The sequence below is a fragment of the Odocoileus virginianus genome, chromosome 28, assembly GCF_023699985.2.
Source record: "Odocoileus virginianus isolate 20LAN1187 ecotype Illinois chromosome 28, Ovbor_1.2, whole genome shotgun sequence".
Classification (NCBI taxonomy): Eukaryota; Metazoa; Chordata; class Mammalia; order Artiodactyla; family Cervidae; genus Odocoileus; species Odocoileus virginianus.
Window position 1 is genome coordinate 41,842,977 of NC_069701.1, and position 22,703 is coordinate 41,865,679.

Consider the following 22,703-nt stretch of genomic DNA (forward strand, 5'->3'; position numbering starts at 1 on the left):
GTGCCCCCTGAAAGTGTGAAACCCCAGCTGGGTGCTCCGCGCGACACCAGCAGCAGGGGGACCACACGCAGACAGGGCTGCACCGAACCCACACAGGGCCCCCCAGTGACCCTGGACTTGGCCAGTCCACTCGCTTCAGCCAAACGGCCCAGTGCAGAGGGACGCATGGGCACTTGCTCCCTCTTGCTCTTCTCGGGGACCCTGGGACCCCCCAGTGACCAGGCCAGGCTGGCCTGCCGGGGGGGTGGTGAGAAATGGATGATGCAGTTACCGCCCACCCCCAGCCCAGAGCTAGCCCACCCTAGAGACGTGAGTGAGGCCTGCTCACCAGCCGACCACGGTTGAACTCGGTGACCACAAGGACCACCCATCCTCCTCCTGCTCAAATGGTGAGATATACAAGCCAGGGGCTGGCAAATTGCTGCCCGTGGGCCGAATCTGGCCCACAGCTTGTTCCTCTAAATAAAGTTTTATTGGGGCACAGCCATGACCATTCATTCACATGATGCTGGTGACTGCTGTTGCTTTGTAGAGAGACTTTACAGCATAAAGCAAAAAATATTTACTCTGGTCCTGAAAGGAGCAGTAGCCATTTTACCCTAAGTTCTGCAGGCTTTTGTTGTGCAGGTTGGTAGCTGACAGACCGCCATCTAACTGTTACTGATTAGGTCGGTGTGACCAGCCCCACGCGGTGGAGGACCAGGCAGCGCCCGAGATCGCACAGGTGGTTCACGCAGGCAGCAGTCACAAAGCAGAATGGAACTGTGGCTTGTCCAACACCAAAGGCCCTACCCGTCACAGTGCAGGCTTTCCAGAAAGGGCTCCTAACCGGATCACTTTAATATATATTCCATCCCCACCTTCCAGGCCCTCCCCTCCCTCTTTAGTAAACGACAGCGGGATAAAGTTTCAAATGAACAAAAGCGCGGCCAAGAAGACCCACTTGGAACAGCCCCCACCTCTCCCTGGTGATCCTGGGGGGTGGGGGAGTGTCAGCCCCGATGGGAGCCCCCCAGGGGACCTCCCCAATGCACCAGGGAGCAGAGGAGCTCGGGTGGGTCCCCAAGGCTTTCGAGGACCCCTGCGGGGGCAACGGGTACCCAGAGAGGTTGCTGGGTCCCTGCCCCGACACTGTCACCCTGAGCCCCCCATAAACCCAATGCACTCACAGCTCAGACCAGAGGCTCTGCAGAGACCAGACGGGGCAGGAGTTCACAACGGGGCCTGACAGGAGGTCCCAGCAGGAGAGGGGAAGGCAGTTTACTGACTCCGACCTGCACGTGGCCCAAGTCCAATCCGAACAGCTCGAGCACAGACAGGTGTTGCCAATGATGGTGACGCGAGAGGCTCACGGCACACGCAGGTGGATCTCGGTGAGACGGGTGGGGACCCGGGGCCCTTCGCCACAGTGCCTGCACCTGGACACACCTCTGCTCCAGCAAGGAAACCATCAGGAGCTAAAAATAACACTGCATGGGTAGTTGGGGCAAATTCTGCACAAAAGACACAAGGAGACCAAAAAACCCAACTGGCACTTCTGAAGAGCAAGGAGCAAAGGCAGGGCCCCGCGCACGCCCCCTGCTCTCAACACTGCCTAACGGGCAGGCAGGCCACCCGAGGCACCCGTCTGACCCTGGACACACCCACCCTCACCGCAGGGAAGGAACTAGCTCCTTCCCCCTCGGGAAGAAGCAAGGGAACCTGCTGGTTGTCCTTGCTCCCCCTGGCTGCGGCAGGGGCCCCAATAAAGACTGGATTCCCTGTCTGGCCTCTGATCAATTTCTATTGATTAAGGAGGCCAAGAACCCTGGTCAGTCACAACAGTCTCAACTTTATGTAGGTGATTTCACTTAACAGTCAATGTCGCCAGACATATGTCATTACCCCATTTTCAGGAAGAGGAAACTGAGGCCCAGAGAGGTCAGCTGGCTGGCCCAAGGTCACACAGCAGTCATGCGTCAGGACACTACAGCATGCATGGGGGGCCAGTCAATACTCCCCAAAGCTGCTAAGATTCAGGAGCAAGAACAGAGACATAAACCACTGGAGCCTTGCTCCGTCCTGCAGCAGCATGGTACTTCCCATGTGGATAAAACCCTCCAGGCCACACACCCCCGACCACAGCCTTGGAGAAGGATGCTCTGGATCACGGCACTCGTCCCCACCAGGACAAAGGCACCGTCCAGGGTCTGGGCCTGCTGGAGTCAGGACATCTGAGAAGCTGAACCTGCCTTCATCATCATCCCTCCTCCCAGAGGTCGGGGGATGGGGCTATACAAACACCTAGTCACTGGGCAGATTTCACAGTAAGTGGTCAGCAGAGACATCAGGACAGACAGACACTCAGGGAGAGAAGCAGGACAAAATGCTCATATCCCTCCAGCTCTGAGGCTGGCCTGGTCAAAGCACAAAGGCACCTGCTGGACTCAAAACCCCAGTCACTGCACCTCTCTGGGCCTCAGTTTCCCCTTCTGTAAATAGGTATAAAAATACTTCCTCCACCCCTAGGGTGGATTGTGAAGATGCCACAAGATCACTGGCATGGCAGTGCCTGACACAGGTAGACAACAACATGTATTCTGACAAAAGCTGGCAATAAAATGCAAATAATAATAATCAAGCTACCCACGAAGACATATGTAACTATATTTTTTATTGTTTTATCTTATTCTATTTTATGTGATGGCATTGTTTATTTCATGGCCTATTTCAGTTCAGTTCAGTTGCTCAGTCGTGTCCCACTCTTTGTGACCCCATGGACTGCAGCACACCAGGCCTCTCTATCTATTACCAACTCCCGGAGTTTACTCAAACTCACATCCACTAAATCAGTGATGCCATCCAACCATCTCATCCTCTGTCGTCCCCTTCTCCTCCTGCCTTCAATCTTTCCCAGCATCGGGGTCTTTTCAAATGAGTCAGTTCTTCCCATCAGGTGGCCAAAGTATTGGAGTTTCAGCTTCAGCATCAGTCCCTCCAATGAACACTCAGGTCTGATCTCCTCGAGGATGGACTGGTTGGATCTCCTTTCTGTCCAACGGACTCTCAAGAGTCTTCTCCAACACCACAGTTCAAAAGCATCAATTCTTTGGCACTCAGCTTTCTATATAGTCCACCTCTCACATCCATACATGACTGCTGGAAAAACTATAGCCTTGACTAGACGGACTTTTGCTGGCAAAGTAACATCTCTGCTTTTGAATATGCTGTCTAGGTTGGTCATAACTTTCCTTCCAAGGTGTAACCATCTTTTAATTTCATGGCTGCAATCACCATCTGCAGTGATTTTGGAGCCCAAAAAAATAAAGTATGACACTGTTTCCCCATCTATCTGCCATGCAGTGATGGGACCAGATGCCATGATCTTAGTTTTCTGAATGTTAAGCTTTAAGCCAACTTTTTCACTCTCCTCTTTCTCTTTCATCAAGAGGCTCTTTAGTTCTTCTTCACTTTCTGCTATAAGGGTGGTGTCATCTGCATATCTGAGATTTTTGATATTTCTCCTGGCAATCTTGATTCCAGCTTGTGTTTCATCCAGCCCAGCGTTTCTCATGATGTACTCTGCATATAAGTTAAATAAGCAGGGTGACAATATACAGCCTTGACGTACTCCTTTTCCTATTTGGAACCAGTCTGTTGTTCCATGTCCAGTTCTCACTGTTGCTTCCTGACCTGCATACAGGTTTCTCAAGAGGCAGGTCAGGTGGTCTGGTATTCCCATCTCTTGAAGAATTTTCCACAGTTTATTGTGATCCACACAGTCGAAGGCTTTGGCGTAGTCAATAAAGCAGAAATAGATGTTTTTCTGGAACTCTCTTGCTTTTTTGATGATCCAGCAGATATTGGCAATTTGATCTTTGGTTCCTTTATATTTTCTAAAACCAGCTTGAACATCTGGAAGTTCATGGTTGACGTGTTGCTGAAGCCTGGCTTGGAGAATTTTGAGCATTACTTTACTAGCGTGTGAGATGAGTGCAATTGTGTGGTAGTTTGAGTACTCTTTGGGATTGCCTTTCTTTGGGATTGGAAGGAACACTGACCTTTTCCAGTCCTGTGGCCACTGTTGAGTTTTCAAAATTTGCTGGCATACTGAGTGTAGCACTTTCACAGCATCATCTTTTAGGATTTGAAATTGCTCAGCTGGAACTCTGTCACCTCCATTAGGTTTGTTCTTAGTGATGCTTCCTAAGGCATCACTTTCAGGATGTCTGGCTCTAGGTGAGTGATCACACCATTGTGATTACCTGGGTCGTGAAGATCTTTTTTGTACAGTTCTTCTGTGTATTCTTGCCACCTCTTCTTACTATCTTCTGCTTCTGTTACGTCCATACCATTTCTGTTAGGTCCGTACCATTTCATGCCCTATTTATTACGATGTAATTAAGTAAGCCCGGCAAAGAAATCATTTTTGCCTGAAGACGTGAAGCATCGTGGAGCTGGCTGAGTAGTCCGTTACCCTGGAGGTATTTCCTGTCTTCTGGGAAAGCCCCAAACCACCCCTCCTTCCCGCAGTTCAGTGACCCCACAACCAAGCACGGGTTACGTTTTGCTGGGGAATCTCCCAGGCCTTTCAGGTGACTGCACACCCCGGCAGCCTGAGTACTGGGCGGACACTCCAGTGGAGGCCAGGAAACTGTCTGTGCGTGCAGGGGCAGCAATGAATGTTACATAAAAATAATCCTGTTCTGTCCAGACACAGCAGTGAAGGTTAGATAATAATAATACTGTTCCCAGACACTTCCAGTAAGAATCTAGGTGTTTCGGTGTTGTTTTGAGAATAAACCCCAAAAGCTATTTCACTGGGCCTGGTCTGGGTGGAGCATCTACACTAGTCCACAGCCTCAGGGTTTAGGGGAAGCTGCTCAGCCCTGGGGGTCAGGGGTCCTGCAGGAAACCTACCGGGACCTGGCTAGGTCCCTTCTCCTTTCTAAGGCCCAGTGTGCTCCCAAAGGCTGGGCCTGGGCCCCCCCAGCACCAGCATTCTGGAACCCTGATCCATCCTAGTTAATTCTGGGGTCTCCTCCACCCCCAGTTTCTCTGAGAGGTGGGACTGAGCCCACCCTGGAGTAGAAAGCTGACAAAACAGAAGTTCTCACCTCTCCCCTGTTCCTCCAATGAAGTCCTACTGCTAAATCCAGGAATCACCTCTGCAGAAAGGGGGTTCCATCTGAGAAAAAGACAGTGGGATGACAGGTGGAAGCAGGAGGCACTTGGCGGGGGGTGGTGGGGAGACAGGGGACAAAGAAATAAGGAAGCCGATCGCAGCCCGCAGTGAGGGATGCTACAATTCTGTTGTGGCAGCAACAGAATTGAGGCCACAAATGTAATTTTCAATTTCCGAGTAGCCATGTTTCAAAAAAGAAAAAAAGAAAACCAGTTGAAATGAATATTTATAACATATTTTATGGAATCCAAAACATGTAAAATACTGACATTTCAACTTGTGGTACTAGCCACGTTTCAAGGGCTCCATAGCCCCATGGGGCTGGCACCACCATCCTGAACGAACAGAGCTGATCGGCGCCGACCTAGGTATCTCGTCCAGGAGTCAACGGTCCCAGATGCAGAAGATAAGACACTGACTCAGCACTCCAGCATCACCTTGGACTGTCTCAGCCCGGGGGGTCCAGCCTGTCTAAGCTCGATCCTCCCTGATGGGAAGCCCTGAGCTGACCCATCCCTCTGAACGGACTCGTTCTCTCAACCACAAAAGTAAACAATTTGCAACGTGGCTGTGTGCGGTCTAAAGGAGCTCATACCGCCAAGCATCAAAGCTTCCTTCAGAGGGACTGTAAACACACACGCTGGACTTGAGCCAGATTGATAGAAAAGCAATCCCCAAAAGGACTCTGGGAGCTGGAGCCAGGACAGCGGGGAGCAAAGCCAGCAGGGAAAGGGGCGGGTCCTCCTGTGCAGAAAGGGGCAAACTGGATCCACACGGACACAAGGGCTAAGTCCTCACGGAAGAAATAACACACGCGTGCAAAGCAACGCACAGAGCTGATCAGGAGAGAGCAGAGGAGCATGTCCCACGGCAACGGGCGTGGAAGGACTCAGAACAGAGAAATCCTGGGACATCAGAAGGCACAGAGTCAGTGAATGAATCCGCCTGGTCAAAGCCATGGTTCTTCCAATAGTCATGTGCGCATGTGAGAGCTGGACCATCAAGAAGGCTGAGCGCCGAAGACTGATGCTTTTGAACTGTGGTGCCGGAGAAGACTCTTGAGAGTTCCGTGGGCTGCAAGGACATCAAACCAGTCCATCCTAAAGGAGATCAACCCTGAATATTCATGGGAAGGACTGATGCTGAGGCTGAAGCTCCAATCCTTCGGCCACCTGACGCAAAGAGCCCACTAATTGGAAAAGACCCTAATGCTGGGGAAGATGGAAGGCAGGAGGAGAAGGGGACGACAGAGGATGAGATGGTTGGATGGCATCACCGACTCAACGGACGTGAGTTTGAGCAAGCTCCAGTAGGTGGTGGAGGACAGGGAAGCCTGGCGTGCTGCAGTCCATGGGGTCACAGAGTTGGACACAACTTAGCAACTGACCAACGAAGTGAATGAGCGAATCATGCAGGAGGCATTCCCACCCTTGCTACTCTCTGGCCCGGCGCCCTCCTCGGTCCTGTCCTGGTCCCGGACAAACCCACAGAGGGGAGACCCAGACTCCCAGGCAGAAGCACCTTTCCCCCCTGGGGGTGGGAACACTGGACGTGGGATTTCTCCAGCGTATGAGGTCACCCCCCGCCTTGTGGAGACACCCAGGAGGAAAGATGGGCCTCTTCCCGTGGGAGAGTAATCGGGCTAAGGAGAGTGGTGAGAGTCTCAGCTTTGCCATCTTGAGAGCAGATGGGCCTTGGGCTGCTCATCGCTTTAAAACGTGCCTTCTGAAAGGGAGGGCTTGAATCTCCACCTTCACTCACAACAGCCAAAAGGTGGATGCAGCTGAGTGTCCATGGACCGAGAACCGATACACAAAGTGTGGTCCATCCGCACAGTGGAAGGTGCTTGCTGTTTGTTGCTTGGTCACTCAGTCCCGTCCGACTCTTTGCGACCCCATGGACTGTAGCCCGCCAGGCTCTTCTGTCCATGGGATTTCCCAGGCAAGAATACTGGAGTGAGTTGCTATTCCCTTCTCCTAGGGATCTTTCCCACCCAAGGATCAAACCCAAGTCTCCTGTTCAGCAAGTGGATTCTTCACCCCTGCGCCACCAGGATTATTGAGCCTTAAAAAGGAAGGAAATTCAGACACAAGACACAGCATGAATGAACCTTGAGGATACTACGCCCAGTGAAATAAGCCAGATGCAGGACAGGCGACGTGTGTTTTCACTTCTATGAGGACCTACAGTCATCAAACCCACAGAGACAAGCAGCAGGATGGTGGGGGCTGGGGGCTGGGGGAGGAGATGGGCGGTGAGTGTTTATGGGGACACAGCGTCAGTCTGGGGCGATGGAAGGCTCTGGAGATGGATAGTGTGATGGTCGTATGACAGTGTGAATGCTCCTAATGCCACCGAGTTGTGGGCTTAACAGGGTTCGGTCAGTGAGTCAGTTCAGTCGCTCAGTCGTGTCCGCCTCTTTGTGACCCCACGGACTGCAGCACGCCAGGCTTCCCCATCCTTCACCATCTCCCGGAGCTTGCTCAAACTCATGTCCATTGAGTCAGTGATGTCATCCAACCATCTCATCCTCTAGCACCCCCTTCTCCTCCTGCCCTCAATCTTTCCCAGCATCAGGGTCTTTTCAAATGGGTCAGCTCTTCACATCAGGTGGCCAAAGTATTCGAGTTTCAGCTTCAGCATCAGTCCTTTCAACGACTATTCAGGACTGATTTCCTTTAGGATGGACTGGTTTGATCTCCTTGCAGTCCAAGGGACTCTTCTCCAACACCACAGGATGGCGGGGGCCCGGGGCTGGAGGAGGAGATGGTGAGTGAGCATCTTAACATAGTTAAGATGGTAAATTGTGTGTTACATACGTCTTAGCACAACTTTAAAATGTTAAGTGCAAAACAGTGCTTTACACATCAATTTCCATCCTTACTTCTCACTTCCCTCTCCTCCTTCAAGTCAGTGCTCAAGTGCGGCTTCTCAGTGAGGCTCATCCTACCCACCTCCTTCCCAAGCCCCTCACCAAGCCCTCCCTCCCCTCTGGACCGCGGAGGTGCCTCTGTGCCAACCCTCTTCTCATCCTTTGTCTCCTCCGGCTGCAGCTAACACTGAGCAAGCAGAAAGGAGGCAGTCATAAACGTGAGGGCGGAAACTAATGAAAACCAACGTAGAAAAACAGAGCAAAAAACGAACGAGACCCAAGCTGGTTCTTGGAAAAAGTCAATAAAATTGACAAACTGTTCATTTAGAATGATCAGGAGGGGGAACGCTCAAATCACCAAACTCAGAAATGAAGGGGGGACACCTTACCAGCCTCACGGGAACACAAAGGAAGGCAAGGGAACGCTATGAACGACCAAGGGGCAATGAGTTAGATGCTGAGAGGAATCAGATTTCAGTGAAATGAAGCCAACCACCAGGACTCAAGAAGAAACGGAAGACCTGGGCACAAGCAAACCCAGCAGGAAGCAGTTAACAGATTCAAAACTTCACACAGAGAGAAGCTCAGGCCCAGGCGGCCTCACTGGTGAATTCAAACATTGAAACACTGAAAGAATTAATTTCTCAAAAACACACAGGTCCTCCTATCACAGCAGCACTATTCATAACAGCCAAGACATGGATGCAACGAAAGTGCCCACTGGCAGAGGAATAGATGGAAGATACGGTACATGTATACAATAGAATATCGCTCAGCCATGGAAAGAATGAAATAATGCCATGTGCCGCAACATGGACCTGGCGGTTATCACACTAAGTAAAGCAGAGAAAGACAAGTATCACATGAGATCACTTACACGTGGAATCTACAATATGGCACAAATGAAACTGTCAATGAAACAAAAACAGATGCGCAGACAGAAACAACACACTTGAGGCTGCAGGGGCTGGGGAAGGAAGGGGGACGGAACTCAGAGCTTGGGTTCACAGACGCAGACTATCATATAGAGAATGGATGACAAACAAGGCCCTCCCAAGCGGCTCAGCGGCAAAGCATCCACCTGCCAATGCAGGAGACACAAGAGAGTCGAGTTTGATCTCTGGGTGGGAAGATCGCTTGGAGGAGGAAATGGCAGCCTGTTCCATTATTCTGGCCTGGAAAATCCCATGGACAGAGCAGCCCAGCGGGCTACAGTCCATGCGGTCGCAAAGAGACACAACTGAGCATGATCCATCTACACATATATTGTATAGCACAGGAACTACATACAATATCCTGTGATAAACTACATATATATATGGGAAAATACCAAAAAAGGATTTATACATATGTATAGCTGAATCACTTTGCGGTACATAAATCAACTATACTTCAATTTAAAAAAAAAAGAATATCAACTCATTTCAAATTCCTCCAAAAAGTAGAAGAGAATACACCCCAATAATTTTATGAGGCCAATATTACCGTGATACCATCCCAAGACAACGACAAACTCTTATGCACATACACACAAAGAAGCTCAGCAAAATTCTAGAAAACCGAATCTGACAGCTTACCAAAAGGATTATAAACCATGGCTAAGTGGGATTTATCCCAAGAATGCAAAATTGGTTTAACATCAAAAAACATCAATTAATGTAAGACACCACATTAATAGAATAAAGGACAAAATGCAGCTGATCATCCCAAGAGATACAGAAAAGGCTCTTGACAAAACACAGCACCACTTCATGACATAAACACTCAGCAAAGAAAAGAGAGCCTCTCCAGCCTGACGGAGGGCATCCGCACGGCGCCCGCCACGGTCAGCACAGTGATGGTGGGCGGCTAGAGGCTCCCCTGAGACCAGGAGCCAGACCCGGGCGCCTTCTCACCACCCCACTCAACGGTGTGGAGAGGGTTCCGGCCAGGGCGCCTGGGCAAGACGGTGACACAGAGGCACTCAGTCTGGAAAGGCAGAAGTGTGGGACGATCTCTCCTCTCAGGTGAAGTCGCCCTCCCTCCCGGGGGCTGCCCCGGCCCCCAGCCACCTCCGTCCACCCGTCCCGCTGCAGGCGGCCCCCCTCCGGGATCAAGACACAGCCTTCTCGCCTAAGGAACTGCCTGGCTCCCAAATGTCACCGCCACACCATCTAGCCTTCTGGGTGGCTCAGAGGTAAAGAACCTGCCTGCCAATGCAGTTGGATCCCTGGGTCGGGAAGATCCCTGGGAGGAGGAAATGGCAACCCACTGCAGTTTTCTTGCCTGGAGAATCCCATGGACAGAGGAACCTGGCATGAGGCTACCCATAGGGTCGAAAAAGAGTCAGATACAACCCCAGCTGTGGACCGAACCAGCTCTGGCCTGGCTGAGCCCACATCCTACCACCAGCAATCCCATCCCATGGGGTGGGGACTACCTGATAACCTTCTGGATCAATGCCACACTTCTCATTGTCTTAGCTTGTTTTGAAAAATAGCTATTGTTTGTTTTTGTTTTTCATAAAAAGACATTAATTACATTAACATATTTGGGTTTAGCTACTGTCATTTTTAAATGCACTGTTAAATATCTCTAAATTATCTTTTTAAATTTCTAACAGTATGTGTGTGTGCATGTAAGTCGCTTCAGTCATGTCCAACTCTTTGCGACTCTATAGACCGTAGTCTGCCAGGCTCCTCTGTCCCTGGGATTCTGCAGGCAAGAAAACTGGACTGGGTTGACATACTCTCCTCCAGGAGATCTTCCCAACCCAGGGAATGAACCTGCATCTCTTACATCTCCTGCACTGGCAGGCAGGTTCCTAACCACTAGCACCACCTGGGAAGCCCTTCTAATAGGATACATATCCATAGATAAAACGCACATAAACAAAAAGTCCTCGGGGGTCCCTAAAACTCTTCAAAGAGGGGGGTAGGATCCTCAGACCAAAAGTCTGAGAAGCCCTGTGCTACCCTGTTGCATTCATCCTGCAATGAGCAGAAAGGGAAGCTTGGGCATCATCCCTAAGACGACAGGGGGTGCGAAGGCCTGTTGCTAGTGTTCAGTCGCTGAGTCGTGTCTGACTGTGACCCCACGGACTGCAGCACGCCAGGCTTCTCTGTCCTTCATTACCTCCCAGAGCTTGCTCATGTTCACTGAGTCAGGAAAGCCACCCAACCATCTCATCCTCTGTCACCCCCTCTCCTCTGCCCTCAATCTTCCCAGCATCAGCGTCTTTTCCAAAGAGTCAGCTCTTCACATTAGGTGGCCAAAGGCCTGCAACTTCAGCTTCAGCATCAGACCTTCCAATGAATATTCAGGATTGATTTCCTGTAAGATTGACTGGTTTGATCTCCTTGCAGACCAAGGGACTCTCAAGAGTCTTCTCCAGCACCACAGTCCTAAAGCATCGATTTTTCAGTGCTCAGCCTTCTTTACGGTCCAACCCTCACATCCACACACGACTACTGGAAGAACCGTAGCACTGACTCCACAGGCCTCTGTCAGGAAGTGACATCTCTGTTTTTTAATACACTGTCTAGGTTTGTCACAGCTTTTCTTCCAAGGAGCAAGCATCTTTTAATTTCATGGTTGCAATCATTGTCCACATTGATTTTTGGAGCCCAAGAAAATGAAATATGACAGTTTCCACCATTTTCCAGCAACTTTCCCCATCTGCCTGCCATGAAGTGATGGGACTAGATGCCATGATCACAGTTTTTTGAATGTTGAGTTTTAAACCAGCTTTTTCACTCTCCTTTCACCTTCATCCAGAGGCTCTTTAGTTCCTCTTCACTTTCTGCCATTAAAGTGGTTACATCTGCATATTTGAGGTTATTGCTATTTCTCCTGGCAATCTTGATTCCAGCTTGTGATTCATCCATCCCAGCATTTTGCATGATGTACTCTACATATAAATTAAATAAGTAGGGTGACAATATATAGCCTGACGTGCTCCTTTTCCAATTTAAAACCAGTCTGTTGTTCCATGTCCAGTTTTAATTGCTGCTTCTTGTCCTGCCTACAGATTTCTCAGAAAGCAGGTAATGTGGTCTGATATTCTCATCTCATTAAGAATATTTCACAGTTTGTTGCGATCCACAGTCAAAGGCTTTAACATAGTCAATGAAGCAGAAGTAGTTTTTTTTTTTGAATTCTTTGTTTTTTCTATGATTCAGCATATGTTGGCAATTTGATCTCTGGTTCCTCTGTCTTTTGTAAATCCAGTTTATACATCTGGAAGTTCTCAGTTCACATGCTGTTGAAGCCTTGATTATAAGATTTTGAGCATCACTTTGCTAGTGTGTGAAATGAGAACAATAGTGCGGTAGTTTGAGCATTCTTTGGCAATGCCTTTCTTTGGGACTGGAATGAAAACTGACCTTTTCCAGTCCTGTGGCCACTGCTGACTTTTCCAAATTCGTTGGTATAATGAGTGCAGCACTTTCACAGCATCATTTTTTAAGATTTGAAATAGCTCAGCTGGAATTCCACCACCTCCACTAGCTTTTTGTTCATAGTGATGCTTCCTAAGGCCCAAGTGACTTCACACTCCCGGATGTCTTGCTCTAGGTGAGTGACCATACCATTATGGTCATCTGGGTCATTAAGAGCTTTTTTGTATAGCTCTTCTGTGTATTCTTGCCACCTATTCTTAATATCTTCTGCTTCTGTTAGGTCCATAGCATTTCTGTCCTTTATTGTGCCCATCTTTGCATGAAATGTTCCCATGGTATCTCCAGTTTTCTTAAAGAAATCTCTAGTCTTCCCCATTCTATTGTTTTACTTTATTTCTTTGCACTGGTCACTTAAGAAGGCTTTCTTATTTCTCCTTGCTATTCTCTGGAACTCTGCATTCACTTAGGTATATCTTTCCCTTTCTCCTTTGCTTTTGAAGGCCTGCTCAGACAACCACTTTGCCTTCTTGCATTTCTTTTTCTTGGGGATGGTTTTGGTCACCACCTCCTGTACAATGTGACAAACCTCCATCCATAGTTCTTCAGGCACTCTGTCTACCAGCTCGAGTCCCTTGAATCTATCCATCACCTGCACTGTATAATCATAAGGGATTTGATTTAGGTCATAGCTGAATGGCCTAGTGGTTTTCTTCACTTTTTTCAATTTGAGCCTGAATTTTGCAATAAAGAGCTGATGATCTGAGCCACAGTCAGTTCCAGGTCTTGTTTTTGCTGACTGTATAGAGCTTCTCCATCTTCGGCTACAAAGAATATAATCAATCTGATTCCATACTGACCACCTGGTGATGTCCATGTGTAGAGTCGAGGGAAGGGAGGGTCCCTAATTCTGCACCATGGAGTGGACGGCTGCCTGGCCCAGGTCCTGGCAGCCAGGTTGGCTCCCTCTTCCTTGGTTTGCTTCCCCAGAGAATGGGCGTGAGGACAGAAGTGTCCACTTCTCGGGACTGCATCAAGGATGGGGTGCGTCCACGCATGGAGCTCTGCAGGCTCACACACTCGCTGTTACCCTGGTTTTTTTCTAATTTATTTTTTTATTGAAGGATAATTGCTTTACAGAATGTTGCTGTTTTCTGTCAAACCTCAATGTGAATCAGCCACAGGTACACATATATCCCTGATTTTCACAACGTAGAGTCATCAAGATGGGCCACCGAGAAAGAGAGGCCGAGGGAAAGACGACTCTGCGAGCCGTCTGACCCTGCAGTGACAGCCTGGATCCCCTAAAACACCCCTGACCCCGGCCTGAGCGGGTGTCCGCCCCCCTCAACCCAAAGACCCTCATCAGAAACAGGCTGACGAAGAGAGAGCAGAATCCAGACTCCTCTGCCGTCACTCACCGGCCCGGGACATGCCCAGAAGGACCCCGAAGAATCAGGACACACCCGGGCCAGGCAGCCCCCCACGCAGTTTTGGACCATTTCCCTACAGGAAAGCCAAGAAGTCTTGAAACCCTTGGAAACCCAGAGCGTGCCAATTACCACCCCGTGTCTGGAGAATCATTAACCACACACACCAGGCTCACCACAGCCGTCTTCAGGAATTCCACCGCCAGCGTCACCTGGACTCCAGGTTCAACAACAAAACCATTTAACCACAGCTGAAGGTTTGCCCTATCCCCCCTCCCCGGGTGCCAGCTTTGTGAACACCCCGGCGGTCGTCCGGGTGCCATAGATCCACGTGCCACCTGCCACGACCCAGTATCCTGGAGGCGGGTGGCAGGGAGCGGCCACACTGTCCCCTGGTCTGAAGCCTCAGGGTGAGGCCAAGAAAGAGCGGGCCAGTGGCCTGCCTGGGAGCTGAACACCCAAGTGGGAGGGGAAGTCTGGACCCACTGATGCCATCCAGCCATGTGACAAGGGCTACTCTGAACCGGTGCCCTCCCAACCCTGGGCAACAGAGAAGCAAGACCTGGTCCTTTCCTGGCGACCTGCCGGCCTGGTGACGGGTCCCCCACGCAGCATAGGTCAGCGCAATAGTCTGCCAGACCCCGTCCAGGGTGATGGGGGTAGGGATCAGGAAAACCCCGAGAAAGAGCCGCTGTGCCCTGGGCTTTGAGGGGCGCGGTCCAGCGGGCAGAAGCACCCCTCCACCACTCACCCAGCCTGCCTCCTCCAGGGCAGGGGGCCCAGAATTCCCAGGAAGGTTCCAGGGCTTTGCTTCCCTCCTCCAAGCCGGGCCCCCAGCAGGTGTGACCCTCTCCCTGAGCCCCTCCTGAGACCCAGTCTGGAGGGCCACGGTCCTGCAGCTCCGTCCTGCCCTTCGCCAGGCTCTAGCCACACCACGGGCCCCTGAGAGCCCCAGGAAGGGTCCCGGGGGGAGCCACTCCCCACCTGGCCGGGACGATGGGCCCTGACCTGGGTGGAGCCCTGCGTGAGCACAGTTTGGGGCAGGACTCCCCGTCCACAGGGCCTGGCCCGCGCGGAGCAGCAGGTGGCATCCCGTGCCGCTTCGTTCACCCAGGTGTCACCCCGTCCCCGGGGGAAACTCCTGCCAGAACCGGCAGGGCTGGGCTGAGTCTTACCTACGCTCCTCTCCTCCACTGCGGGGGCTCCAAAGTGGAACCCTTTCCAAGGGGCCCAGTCTAAAGAGAATCAGTCTTCCCCGAAATCACTCTGTCACAGCAAGGCCTGGGACACCCCCCTTCCCCCAGCAGCCCCTCCCATCTTCTACCTGCCAAGGGCCTTCCAGCCCTCACTGAATCTTGTGGGGAGCAGACTCCCAAACCCCAAACAAAGGCTTTAATTCAAGCACCTGAAACACCCACCTCCTGATCGCTAAGAGAGGCATTTCCAGGAACATTTTCCATTTCTAAAAATCTGCAATGTACTCACACTGCTTGATCGCGGGGCTTTCTCAATCCAAAAGGGATTTTTTTTTTCTTTTAATACTTAGTAGCTTGAGGTCACAGGATTTTAAAGTCAATGTATGGATATTTTCCTTGCAGAGAACTACACTTGATCAGTTAATAAGAGACCGACAAGCATAAAGACCCATAAGCTGGAGCGGACTCTTGGGAGTCCCTTGGACAGTCAGTCCTAAAGGAAGTCAACCTTGAATATTCATTGGAAGGACTGATGCTGAAGCTGAAGCTCCAATACTTTGGCCACCTGATGCAAAGAGCCGACTCACTGGAAAAGATCCTGATGGTGGGAAAGACTGAAGGCAAGGAGAAGAGGGTTGCATAGGATGAGATAGTCAGATAGCATCATTTACTCAATGGACATGAATCTGAACAAACTCTGGGAAATAGCAAAGGACAGGGAAGCCTGGCATGCTGCAGTCCATGGGGTTGCAGAGAGTTGGATACAAGTTAGTGACTGAACAACAAAAATAAGTCTATGACATCAGGGTAAAACGCCTAGGGGAAGGAAGCAGGGGGTATAAATTCAGGAAAGGAGACGAGCAAAGACATCCTCTATAGGCCCTCAGTTACCTGTCAAGAAAAGGTGGGTATCAAGTCACACTCTAGGCTGCAGAGATACAGTTAAAGTCAGGGAACAGTTCCTTTCCAAACGTCAGTGTTTACTCCCCAGACCAAGCTCGACACCCTGTGCAAAGGAAGGAAGGATGGAAGGGGGAGAGAGAGGTGGGAGGGAGAGGAAGGAAGGGACGGAGGAGCTCGGCAGCTTTGACCTCTGGGGCCTGTGGCTTCCATTCAGTGCTGAGAGTCAAAGGAAGCATTCTGGAAACCTCCCCAGGAGGTTTTTCAAGCCCTGTCCCGCCCCTCACTGCACTGGCTTCTGCCACTACACCCCCCCCACCCCAGGAGGTGACAGGAGCCTCAGCTGGCCCATCCCGGGGCACATCCGTCAGCTCTGACCCAGCGTACTGGCCCCGAGCCGGCTCAGGTGGGGAAGCGGGCTCCCTTCCCCTTCCACCAAGACTGGAAGCCCCTTCACTGGTGGCCAGGCCTGTGCTGGATGCATCCTTGCCGCCCAGAGCTCCACTTCAGAATGACCACGGGAGCCAGTGACAGCAACATTGTGAGCCCCTTCAAAGCATTTCTTGTATCTGCTTTCGAAGAAAAAATAAAAAGGTCTATCACATCAGGAAGTGTGATCAGAAACTCTGGTTTTCACTTGCTGGCTACAGTTTTTCTCACACCATAGTAACAAGAAAAATAAACTTCTAATGGGATGAGTTTTCCCTCTGGGTGAAGTGTGCAGTGTGGGGGCTTAGGGCTGGGCTCTTCCAGGCTGCCTGGTGCAACCCCAGCTCCCATATTCCCTTGCCGGGTGGTCTGGGGCAAGTGGCTTCACTCCTCTGGGCTGCAGGCTCCTGATCTGTAAAATGGGAATAACCAATTGCACCAATCTCTTTATGGAAGGTTTTTTTTGTTTGTTTGTTTTTTTGATGTGGACCATTTTTAAAAAACTTTGTTGAATTGGTTACAATGCTGAAGCTGAAATTCTAATACTTAGGCCACCGGATGGGAAGATTGGAAAAGATCCTGATGCTGGGCAAGACTGAGGGCAGGAGGAGAAGGGGATGACAGAGGATGAGATGGTTGGATGGCTTCACCGACTCAATGGACGTGAGTTTGAGCAAACTCTGGGAGGCAATGCAGGACAGAGAGGCCTGGCGTGCTGCAGTCCCCGGGGTGGGACAAGACTTAATGACTGACGACAATAACAACAATATTGTTTGTGCTCTATGTTCCAGATATGTGGCCCCGAGGCATGCGGCATCTTAGCTCCCCATCCAGGGACTGAACCTGCATCCTTTCAGCACAGAGTGGAGTCTTATCCACTGGGCCACCAGGGAAGTCCTTCTCTTCCTGGAGTTTCAGGAAACTTGGATGAGGCCACCTACAGCAAGGTGGGCAGAAGGGGAGACGCGGCCAGAATAAGAACCAGAACATTCCTGCCAGGTCCCAGGGCATCACAGCGACATGATCTGACACCCCGGGCCTCGTCCAGGTGTTCTTGGATACCCCTCGCCTTCCTTTCCCAGACTGGGCTGGGGACACTTTCTGTGCCCTAGAGCACACGACGGTCACCTCCATCACTACTCCTGTGCCGCCAACACTAACTGTCCGACCCCTCCTTTCTCCTCTCCAGCCTGGAACCTCTGGAGCAGGCCCCCTGCGCCCAGCTCCAGGCCCCCAGATGACTATTTGATGGGCTCATGTTTGCAAGACACAGAGAAAATGCAGTATAACCTACACCGCCTCTGAATGAATGCCCAGCCCCTTATTCGGGTGGGCGGGTCAAGGCCAGGTCACAAGGGTCCCCAGGCCTGGCTCTGAGCCCTTCACCCAGACAGTACCAGGTGAGGGCGAGGGGGCTTCCAAGACGAAAACATCGGACCTTTGTTTGGGGTGTTTTCCTCCTCAATCTAGTCCTTCCCACAAAGCAGAGGATTCAATAAACTGGCCCCGGGGGTGACTTGGAAGATCCTAAATGTTCCCTCCCTGGGGCTCAGGACAGTGTGAGGCGCAAGGAGGCTGTGCTGATACTTTTCTCCAGGCTTTTCTAGCCACACACTCCGCCCACCCCCGACGCCAGGAGCAACGACTGACTCCAGATCTGAGAGCCTGTCGCCAAGCTGGCCTTGGGATTACCAGGCAGGAGATGGAAACCTGGGGAGCGGAGCCCGGCAACCAGGGGCTGGGGTCCATGACAAACGCACCCCACAACTCCCTCAGCACCTCCCAAGCTGAGCCCCACTTTGGAAAAGCCTCCTGCACTCACCCGAGGTGACAAGGACGCCAGGACTCTAGCATCTGGAAATAGAGGGCGTAAGATAAAGAATCATTTTTCCATAAAAGCCAGTGTGACTACTGTTTTCCTGCACACTGGTTAACTCCCCACACCTTTTTCTTATTTCAAGCTTTTTCTTCCCTCCTTTTCCCCATCACTGATGAAATACAAAATGCAGCGCTATCTTGGAACGCCTTCCTCCTCCTCCTGGTGGCACGCCTCATACCTGACCCCACAGTCCAGGGCCTCTCCTACACAGGGGTCCCCCAGAGGCTTGGACCAAATCGCCTGCCCGCAGTGACCCCTAGATGCCAGTAAGCGGGGTGCGCCCACAGCCCCAAGCACTTCAGAAAAACAAAAGAAGGAAAACCTCTGGGAATCACACGTGCATATGAATAGGGCTTTCTAAAGCAATTGTGCTGGGAGCCAGGAGGCAGAAAGATTCCCTTCCCTCCCCCAGCCCTCAAAGGGATCTAATTTGTTCGGAGCAGCCAAGTGCTGTCAACAGCGCCCACAGGCAAGCACCTTTATAGGTAAAATCACTTCATTCGTCAAGGACTCCTTTTGATTCCAGAAGAATTACAGCCTCTTCCAAGGGAGCCCAAAGAAGCACCAGCTTTCCAGTCAATTCTTTCTTCTTGGAAAAGCAGAAATTCCCCTGCACAATAATGGAACCGGCTTCCAGGAGAAGCCTGCGCCCCAGGAGTTTTACATCCAGCCACTTGCAAAGTGGCCTAATTCCTATCCAGACAGGGTCGTCCTCCGGCCTCCTCAAGGATACTGTGACTTCCTGGGCAAAGGTCCATGCTACCACTTCTAGATCCCCCTTAGGGCAAGGCAGTGGCCGAGGATGAGATGGTTAGATAACATCACTGACTCAACTGGAGAAGAATTTGAGCAAACTCCAGAAGATAGTAGAGTTGCAGGAGACCAGGGTTCTAATCCTGGGTTGGGAAGTTCCCCTGGAGAAGGGAAGGGCAATCCACTCCAGTATTCTTGCCTGGAGAATTCCATGGGCAGAAACAGTCTGTGGGATCGCAGAGTCTTGTCTGGAGAATCCCCATGGACAGAGGACCCTGGCGGGCTATAGTCCATGGGGTCACAAAGAGTCGGACACGACTAAGCGACTCTCACAGACACACACACACACCCACCCAGAAGACAGTGGAGGACAGCAGGTCACAGAGTCAGACACGATTTAGTGACTGAACAGCCACGTTGACCTTCCCCATTTAATCACTGCCAAGCCCTCAGTGGGTACAAAGTTCCAGGCACACAGATGTTCTGCCTTTTCATCAAATAGCATCCTTGTTATTGCAGACAAGTGGTTTGAAAACTCAGGTCTCCAAAAGCAGCCACCTCCGGGGGCTCTTCAGGACATCCCGAAGTCCCCCAAGCGGAACAGGTGGTCAGGAAGGATTACTGAGCGCGGCCACCGACACTGGGATGGAGGTGGGACCCAGAACCCACGGGCTCTCCCTGAGGCCGAGTCGGCCGAACGGAGGGCAAGTCCCTGGCAGAGACCGAGCCGCAGCCATCCCTCCGCGGACGACTTCCGAAATTACCTCCCTGCTTCTTGGTGCTTAATTTAATTAGCGGGTTGACCTCATTAAGCCTGGAACTTGAGTTTCAAACAAAAAGAGGTCACGAAACTATCCAATTTACTACCTCGAACTTCCACGTGGGAACCGCTTTATTTTCGGAAGGTCTCTGAGGATCCCTGGGACCGTGCCCATAGCTGCCGCCCACCGGGGCCCCCAGGTACCCCGGACTAAGCTCCCATCTCGGGGCCCAAGCGACTTCTCAGATCTAGCCGCCCAGGGTCGCTTTAAAAGCTCCGCCTGAAAGCCCACCGTCACCAGAAGCGGCCTCGCCCCCTTCGGACGCCCCCAGCCCCAAGGAAACACTGACCCCGCCAACGCGCCCACCCTCCCCGCACCTAGGCGCGGGAGGAGGCGCACCGCGGTCCAGCAGCCTCCGAACTCCGGCGGCGAGGTCCACCCCGTCCCCGGCACCTTCCGAACACTGGGGCCAGGTCCACCTCGACCCCCCACCCTCCGATCAGAGGCGGCAAGACCCTCCACCAGGATCATACCTGCTCGCAAAATCCAGCGGCCCCAACTCAGGCGGCGAGTGCGCGGTCGCGGTCTCCAGGCGCCCCCGGCGCCCCGGACACCTTGAGGAGGCGCCAGGGCCACGGCGCTACGCGGGCGGAGCTGCCCGGCAGCCGGGGAGGGATGCCCGGGCGAAAGTTGCCAGGGAAACTTGAGCAACTCGAGCGCGCCGGTGCCAGCCTCCTGCATAATTCACGGGCGGCGGAGCAAGGGGGGCCACTCACTTGCCTCAGTCGGGCCCCCCAACCCGGCTGGGGCGCGCGGCGGGCAGAGGCCAGGCATCTGGCGGAGGCTCTGCTCGACCCCAGGGGCCCCGGGGTCCATCCACGACTCCCGGGCCTGCGCCAGGTGCACCGGCCCCGGCCTCACCGAGCCCGCTGCTCCAGCCGCGCGCACCTGGATGGGGGCTCTGGGAGCCGGTGCGGGGCCGGGGTAGCCGACGCAGGGTCTCCGGGGACCTTGCGACCGCGGCACGGGTCCCCGCCCCCCGCGCGCCCTCTGGCGGCCCCGTGCCAGTTCCACCGCCAGGCAAGCGGGCCCAGGTACCCGCGCCAGTGGGCGGCGACCTAAGGCAAGGAGACCCCGGGCAAGAGGCGGAGGTAGGTACACCTGCGGTGCCCCAAGGGGAGGCGCTAGAGGTGAAGGGGGTTCATGGGCGCAGGGGACGAAGAGGGTGCTCCTGCGCTCTGCCCCCAAGCCTCTTCCAAAGCAGTTTAAATCGACCCCTAGTCCCGAACGAAACGGTGGGGGCGGCTGGGTGGGGATGTCTCTATAGAGAAGTTAGTCCCAGCAGGACTCGAAGGACCCTTTCTCAACCCCCCACCCTCAGCCTCTGTGAGTCCAGAACCGCGCTTACCCAGTGGCTGGTGCTCCTGGAAGCCAGAAGCACCCAAAGGGCAGCTATCCGCACGGCCGGGCTCCCAAGGGACCAGCCACTGTCCTTCCCGGCCGCACACGGTGCCCCCGCCACCCCCACCCTGCAACCGCAGCGCCCCGCGACGCCCCCACCCCACCCCCCGCCGCCGCCGCCGCCTCACCTGGCTCGGGGCGCGGCTCCGGGAGTCCGGGCGGGTCAGAGCCCCCAGGGAAGGGCGGGCGTCTGCGCTCTCCGGGCTCGGCCGCGGGCTCCGGAGCTACGCCGAGCCTCGGCTGGCCCGAGCGCGGGAGCCGCCGCCGCCGCCGCTCAGGTGCTCGGGCTGGGGGGCGGGGGGACGCCGCGGCCCCGCCCCGCGCGGCAGCCGGGCTGGGGGCTCCGGGCAGGGGCGGCCGGACAGCCCCTCCCCCGGCCGGCCGCGAGCGGTCGGGGCCAGCGAGGGTGGGGGAGGGGTCCCCTTGGCGCCAAAGGACGCGCGCAGCCCGGGACTCACGTGCGCCCCTCGCCCGGGGTCTCCTCCCGCCCCGCCGAGGTCAGTCGACCCCTCCCCACCTGGCCCTGTCCAGCTGCAGCCCGCGGTGGCGACTCGGCCGCGGCGTGCGGGGTCTGTTGTAGCAACCGGGGGCCGGCGGGCGCCCGGGGCCGCCTCCGCCCGCCGCCCCGCCCCGCCCCGGGCTGCGTGGCTCGCCGCCCCCCCAACCGGTGAAACCCAGCGGACCTTAACGTCCCTGGATTTTGTAAAGCCCGGTTCCTTCTGCGCGGCCGGCTCCGGCCCAGGAGCGTTTTCTGTTTGCAGGGCTCGGAAATGCAGAGCCGCCCGCACCTCCGAGGGTTTGCGGGGCAGATGCAAACTTTGTGCCTGGGCAGCGCGCCGCCGTCCGCCCGGATGGGCGCCTCCGTTCCGGGCGGGCTGACCCGCGTCTCGGCCCGCGGCCCTCCCAGCCAACCCGGGTGGGGGAATTAAAGCCCGCGGCTCAGAGGAGGCACCCTCCGGGGAATTCTGTTATTATCCAGGACCCCGGCAGCGCTAGGTTTGCCATAACCCCAAGGCGGGTGTCCTAAGCCCCTGCCCCCCCCCCCGCCCCCCACTCAGAGCTGGGAAGCTGGCTTTACTCCTCCCAACCTGGGGGGTCAGAGCCGTCGGCTTATAACTTTTCTCAAGACCCTGATGATTCACTGGTCACTCCACCTGTCTCTGAGGACGCCAGGGAGGTTTCTGGGTCCTGAGATTGCCAGAATTCTGCCAAGAGAAAGCATTTCCGGCCGCCAAAGCGTGCATGTCGGGGGGAGGGCGGTGTGTGGTTGGCAAACACCAGAGTCCGGGCTGTGACGTTCAGCAAGCCTTCCCCTATACAAAACCTCAATCCACGTCTCCCCGTGAAGAATATATACGTGTATATATATATATTTAAGTCAATTTTATAGGACATGCCTGAGAGATCTGCATGGGCCAGTGACTTCAACATACCTAAGGCAAAGTTAAATATTTGCTCTAGATATCTTTTTTTTTTCCTGCT

At 53.4% G+C, this 22,703-nt stretch overlaps 1 protein-coding gene across 6 annotated transcripts in view; it reads right to left on the reverse strand.

Moving 5' to 3' along the window:
• SHANK2 (SH3 and multiple ankyrin repeat domains 2) overlaps positions 1 to 21,753 on the reverse strand; it is a 549,988-nt gene extending 528,235 nt beyond the window's left edge. For 2 of the 6 annotated variants that reach the window (XM_070457813.1, XM_070457814.1), the window contains exon 1: positions 21,350 to 21,753. The gene's annotated coding sequence lies outside the window, so the exon portion shown is untranslated. Of the gene's footprint in view, positions 1 to 20,293; positions 20,660 to 21,349 lie in introns of those variants that run through there. The other 4 variants (XM_070457816.1, XM_070457815.1, XM_070457811.1 and 1 more) reach the window with 3 other exon arrangements.
• Positions 21,754 to 22,703: the final 950 nt, after the last annotated feature.